Here is a 7,287-nt window from a genome sequence, read left to right as displayed (position 1 = left end):
GCATGGCAACTTCTGGAGCTTTCAGCCCACAGATACTAAGGGGGTCAGACAACTGCTCAGAAGGAGATTACAATTGCTTACATTGGATGCAGGACTCTTTTACATTGCCATACATGGAAACTTGGGACAGTATCCCCTCTACCCCAGGAGCAGAACCCTACTTTAACATAGACTGAAAAGTAAGAAAAATAGGCCAGGAAAATGAGCAAGAAAACAAACAAATATAACAAGATCATAGAAAGTTACTGTGGTGGCAGAGAAGATCAAAACACATTCAGAAGAAGACAAGGAAGTCAAAACTGCTGCATCAAAAACCTCAAAAAAAAAATGAATTGATCTCAGGCCCAAAAAGAATTCCTATAATAGCTCAAAAAGGATTTTAAAAATCAAGTAAGAGAGGTAGAGGAAAATTTAGAGAAAGAAATTACAGTGATGCAAGAAAATCATGAGCTTGGTAAAGGAAGCACAAAAAAAAATTAGTGAAGAAAAGAACTCCATAAAGAGCAGAATTGGCCAAAGGAAAGATATACAAAAAGTTACCGAAGAGAAAAACTCTTTAAAAAACAGAATTGGTCAAATGGAAAAAGATGTACAAAAATTCACTGAGGAAAAGAACTCCTTAAAAAGTAGAATTGACCAAATAAAAAAGGAGGTACAAAAACTCATTGAAAAAATAATTTCCTAGAAATTAGAATTGGGTAAGTGAAAGCTAATGACTCCATGATACATTAAGAACAAATAAAACAAAATAAAAGAATGAAAAAAATAGAAGAAAATGTGAAATGTCTCATTGGAAAAACAACTGACCTCGAAAATAGATCCAGGAGAGATAATTTAAGAATTATTGGACTACCTGAAAGCCATGATCAATAAAAGAGCCTGGACATCATCTTTTAAGAAATTATCGAGGAAAACTACACTGATATTCTAGAACCAGAGAGTAAAATAGAAATTAAAAGAATCTACAGGACACTTCCTGAAAAAAATCCCCAAATGAAAACTCCCAGGAATATTATACCATGTTTCCCCGATAATAAGACCTATCCCGAAAATAAGCCCTCCCCTTACTGTGTAAGATTCCTCTAAAATAAGCCCTCCCCCGAAAATAAGCCCTATTGAGATTGCTACTGTAGTGAAGGTGATACCCTGCGCTACACGCTACATTACGGTACCCTCTGTATGCACCGTCCCCCCGCCCCGGGGTGAAACGCACGCCGCACTCCGAGCTGCATCCAATCAGAGCTGCAGCAGTGAGCACATCATCCTGTTCTTCCCCAGTGATTTGCTTGCTGGTGCCATTGAGAGCAGTGCCGCGGAGGAGAGCTGAGGCAGGATAGCATAAGCCCTCCCCTGAAAATAAGCCCTCTGGTGTTTTTCTTTCCAAAAAATATAATAAGACAGTGTCTTATTATCGGGGAAACACGGTAGCTAAATTCCAGTGCTTGTAGGTCATGGAGAAAATATTGCAAGTAGCCAGAAAGAAACAATTCAAATATCATGGAGCCACAGTCAGGATAACACAAGATTTGGCAGCTTCTACATTAAGGAATTGAAAGGCTTGGAATATGATATTCTGGAGGTCAAAAGAGCTAGGATTACAACCAAGAATGACCTAATCAGCAAAACTGAGTATACTCCTTCAGGGGAAAAATGGATATTCAACGAAATAGAGGACTTTCAAGCATTCCTAATGCAAAGATGAGAGCTGAACTGAAAATTTGACTTTCAAATGCAAGAATCAAAAGAAGCATAAAAAGATAAACATGAAAGAGAAATCATAAGGGATTTAATAAGGTTAAACAGTTTACATTTCCTACATGGGAAGATGATACTTGTAACTCCTAAGAATCTTCTGACTATTAGGGCACTTAGAGGTTTGTATTATGTTGTGTTTATCTTCATTCTTGAAGAGGACCATGACATCAGAAGATGATGGCATGAATTGCAGTTGACTTTGATTTGAGTGAGGGAGGGCTGTGCAAGATCACCAGCCTTATCTTCTTCTCCAGAGCCATCTGGATCCAGTGGCCAGATATTCATCAGGATGAGTGGAGATGGCCCAGGATGCAATGGGAAACCCTGGACCTTTTAGGTTAAGGTCTTTTCAGGTTCTCACTTTAAGTGAGATAATGCCCATTCAGTGAATAGGATTCTTTAAGTACCGGTAGTTATTCAAAGGATGGCCCCTTTAATAAAAAAAAAAAAAACTGGGAAAGGAAAACCCTCAGGGTTCCTGGCCAAAAGAGAAACAGTTGCTATTAAGTATTTACATTCACTCTGTGCTAGGAGGGCAGGGCCCTATTGTCCAATCTATGAGCTCCAGAGTGAATTGGGTTTAAGTCTTGGTCTTTGAGAAAGAAATCTAGCCAGTAAACCCAAAGGAAAAAATGGACCTTCCCCTAGGCAGAGCACCCCTAGGTAAGGACAGAGAGGAGAGGAGAGAAGCTACTTATTACTCACTCACAGGTTGTGTCTGTCTCTCATTCTTGAAGAGGACCATGACATCAGGGAGATGATGACATGACTTGCAGTTGACTTTGATTTGAGTGACGGAGGGCTGTACAAGGTCATCAGCCTCATTTCCTCCTCCAGAGCCAAATGGGTCCAGTGGCCAGATATTCATTGGGATGACTGGAGATGTCCTAAGTTGCAAGGAGCATACATAGCAGAAGATGTTGGTGTGAGTTGAATATGAAGAAATATTATATAAAAAAAATAAAATGAAGGGGTGAGAAAGAGGAATGCACTTGGAGAAGAGGGAGAAGTAAAATGCAGTAAATTATCTCACGTAAAAGAGACACAAAAGAGCTTTTCTAGTGAAGGGGAAGATAGGAAAGGTAGAAGGGAGTGCTTGAACCTTACTCTCATCAGAATTGGCTCAAAAAGGGAAAAACATATACACTCAGTTGGGTGTAGGTTTACCCTATGGTAAAATAAGAGGGGAAAAGGATAAGAGAAGGGAGGAGACTGATAAAAGGGAAGGCAGACTGGGAGAGATGCTAGGTAGAAGCAAAACACATTTGAGGATAGATAGATTAGTGGAGAGAGAGAGTAGGATAAATGGGGAAAATAGGATGGAGAAAAATACACAGTATTCATTACTGTGAAAAAAAATTTACCTTAAGTTTCTCTGACAAAGGCGTCATTCCTCAAATATATAGAGAACTGAGTCAAATTTATAAAAATAAGAGCCATTCCCCAACTGATAAATGATTGAAGGATATGAACAAGCAGTTTTCAAATGAAAGCTATGTATAGTCTTATGAAAAAAATGCTCTAAATGACTATCAATTAGAGAAACACAAATTAAAACAACTCTGAAATCCACCCTATACCTATCAAATTGGCTAATATGACAGAAAAGGAAAATGAAAAAAAATTTTTGGGGGGGTGGTGTGGAAAAATTGACAGACAAATACATTGTTGGCAGAGTTGTGAACTGATTCAACCACTCTGGAAAGCAATTTGAAACTATGCCCAAAGGACTATAAAATTGCATACCCTTTGACCCAGCAATACCATTACCAGGTCCGTATCCCAAAAGAGATTTAAAAAAAATGGAAAGTACTTATATGTACACAAATATTTATAGAAGCTCTTTTAGTGGTATAAAAGAATTGGAAACTGAGAGGATGCCTATCATTTGCAGAATGGCTAAACAAGTTGTAGTATGTGACTGTGATGGAATACTATTGTACTATAAGAAATGACAAGCAGGACAGTCTCAGAAAAACCTGGAAAGACTTACATGAACTGATGCAAGGTGAAGTGAGCAGAACCAAGAGAACATTGTATACAGTAACAGCAATGTTGTACAATGATCAACTGCAAATGACTTAGCTATTCTCAGCAATACAATGATCCAAGACAGTTCCAAAGAATTTATGAAAAAGGCTATCCATCTCCAGAGAAAGAAACGATAGAATCTGAATGCAGATTAAAACATATTTTTTAAAACTTTTCTTTCTTTCTTTCTTTTTTGAACACAGCATGTTTTGCATGACTGCATATGTCTAGCCCATATCAAACTGCTTGCCTTCTCAAGGAAAGGGAAGGAAGGGAGGAAGAGAATTTGGAGCTCAAAATTTTTAAAAACACATGTTAAAATTTTTTTTTACATTTAGTTGGGGGAAAATAAAATATTAAATATATTTAGAAAAAAAATGAATGATAGGGGGAAAAAAGGGAAAAAAAGAAAAAACCTATCATGTATCTCAAAAGGAAGAAAACTCAGTTAAAAATCTAAAACAGACCTATAAGCAGGGAAAATATTTAAATCAGAAGAAATGTCAACTAGTTCATCTAAAAGTTTGAAAATATCTCTAAATTTATATAGCCAAAGTAAAATTTAAAACCCTAATTGAAACAGAGAACCTTATGGGTTGTGAAAAAATCCAGAATGGTTCATGAAATAAAACTTTTAGAGAGAATTTAGAAGAGGAAAAATAGAAAGATGTATGGCCCTTTAAAATGTAGAAACAATTAGAATAGAAAAACTTGAATTCCAAGGTAGCAAATCTCTCCAAGGTCCAAAGAAAGAAAAGACTGGAAATATAAATATATTGAAAGACAATCTAGAAGGAGGGAAACAAAAAATGATAATATTAAAATATGATCTTTGTCAAACAAAGCACATTGATTCCAAAGATAGTATTTGTAGAAACAACTCAAGAATTAGAGGCCTCCTAGAAGAACATGAAAATTTGTTTTTAAAAACCTGCATAGCATACCTAAAGACTATAATGCAAGAAATAAAGCACTTTAAAAACTGTCTAGAATTTCTGAATATAGAAAACAAAGCACTATTTGAAAGAATAGTCAGTCTCCAGGAAAAAAATAAACAAAACAAAACAAAACAAAAAATCCTGTTCTTCAAACTTGAAGACATATACTAGTTAAATTTAACATTTTTTGATGGCAAATTTTACAACCAACTAGGAGAAAGTATTGCCCAGACTTGGCTCCTATCTTCCTCCAAAGCTTTTCTAATATCTAGGTCTATATATGTAAAAGTATGGCTCTCTACGTATAGCTTCTATGTTTATTGAAAACTTGTGTGTGCCTAAGGCTATAATTCATAGTATGCCTCCCATTCTCATGAGAATATCTATTCTTTCTTCCTTACACCTCTCTCCCAGCCAGTATTGAAGGAGAGATGTTTCTCCCTACTCTCTAAAAGGATCAAAACCTCTTCCTGAAATAGGATCACTATACGATAGAGTAAACTAAACAAATTAAAGAGAAATACTCCATAGTAATTTACAGTAGAAGAGGGGAAGAATCATAATTTGGGAAAAAATTATTAGAGGCAAATGGAGGAAAATACAAATCTAATTCCTAACTTTAAATATGAATTGGTTAAACAATTCAGTAAAATGAAAAAGAGTGCCATACTGGACAGGAACACAAAACTTCACAATCCATTGCTTACACATTTAAAAAAGAGATATAGATACTTGTGTATATTACTATATATGTTGTTACATAAATAATAAATATGGTATTTCACCTATGTGTAAGTATATATACACACATAAACATGAGAGTCTGGAAAAAATTGACTGCATCAAAGTGAATCTAAAATTGCAGAAATTGCAATTATGCTATCTGACAAAGCAAATACAAACATTCAAAAAAATTTAAAAGGATAAGCAAGGAAACTACATTATGCTGAAATGAAGGTTAGACAAAAACCAATATCAATATTGAACTTACAGGCTCTAAATACCTTAATCTAAGTTCAAAAAGCAAACATTAACTGAGCTGCAAAAATATATAGACAACATAATTGTGACAGATTTCAATGTCCCTCTCTGAATTTTGGATAAATCTGATAGAAAGATAAACAAAAGGGAAGCCATAGGAATGAACAAATTTCTAAAGAAACTAGAGACAAAAGATTTATGGCTTCTTCTAAAGGGGACTCATAAATATATATATATTTCTCAGCATCACATGGAATGTTTACAAAAATTTACCATACATTATTAGGGCACAGACATGTTGCAAACAAATGTAAAAAAGTAGTAATAGTAAATATATCCTATATAGGCCATAATGAAAAAAAAAATAACCAATTCAAGGACAATAAATAAAAGATATGGACTAAAATAAGGGCTTAACAATGAAATCCTAAAAAATAACTGAGCCAAAGAAGAAATCACAAAAGAATAAATACATAAAAGAAAATTATAATGATGAAGCAAAATACCCAAATTTCTGGGATGCAGTTAAAGAAATCCTGAGGGGGAAAGAATTACATTCCACAAATATATATTAACAAAATAGAAAAAGAAAGGATTAATTAACTTAATATGTATTTTAAAAATTAGAAAGCCAACAAATAAGCAAACCTAAAAGAAAAACAAAAAGGATTAATTAAATCAATGAAACAATTAAAGAAGTAAACTACAAACAAAAGCAGAAATAATAAACAAAGCTAAAAGTGTATTGCTTGAAAAGACTAATCTTTAGCCAATCTGATTTAAAAGAAGAAAGCAGAAAATGAAATTTAAAAATAACAAATGCATAAGGAAAATTACAATAAGAAATAAAAAGAACAATAACTTATAATTATATGCCAACAAAGCTGTGAATACAAAAGAAATGGAAGATACCTTTGAAATTTAAAATTTCCAAACTGCCAAAAGATCAAATAGAGATGTTAGATAACCCAGTCTCAGAAAGGAACTGGGGAGGGGCTAAGGTGTGGGGGTGGAGGCTCTGGGGCTAGTACTGAGGGATTCACAGGAGAATTCTATTAAACTTCTAAAGAACAATTAGTACCAATACTGCACAAATTATTCTCAAAAATTGAGAAAGCACCAGATTCCTTTTATGAGAAAAATATAGCCCTTCATTTGTCTAAACCAGGGAAGGACAAATCCTGGAAGAAGTATAGACCAACAGCATTAATGAATATTGATTCAAAAATTTTAAGTAAAATCCTAGTAAATAGTATAATGATTTATCCTTGAAATTATTAATTTCCAAGATGGAAAGATGGTTCAACATTAGGAAAACAATCAAATAAGTAATCATATTATAAACAAAATCATCCAAAATAATGTGATTACCCAAAATTCATTTATGCTGAAAATCCTGCAAAGTATAGGCATAAATGAACCTTTTTTTAAATATCATAAAATGTATCTAAAATCACAGGCAGATATTACATGAGGATACACTAGATGGTTTCCCAATAAATACAAAAGCAAAGCAAGGACATCTATTATCTTCCTATTATTTGATATTTTACAAATGCTAGCAACAGCAATAAGAGAAAGG

The sequence above is a fragment of the Petaurus breviceps genome, unplaced genomic scaffold (genome assembly GCF_028583685.1).
Source record: "Petaurus breviceps papuanus isolate PSGF00001 unplaced genomic scaffold, PetGlider_PUasm1.0 90255, whole genome shotgun sequence".
Lineage (NCBI taxonomy): Eukaryota > Metazoa > Chordata > Mammalia > Diprotodontia > Petauridae > Petaurus > Petaurus breviceps.
The sequence above is the reverse complement of the archived record's forward strand: the minus strand, read 5'-3'. Positions refer to the sequence as shown.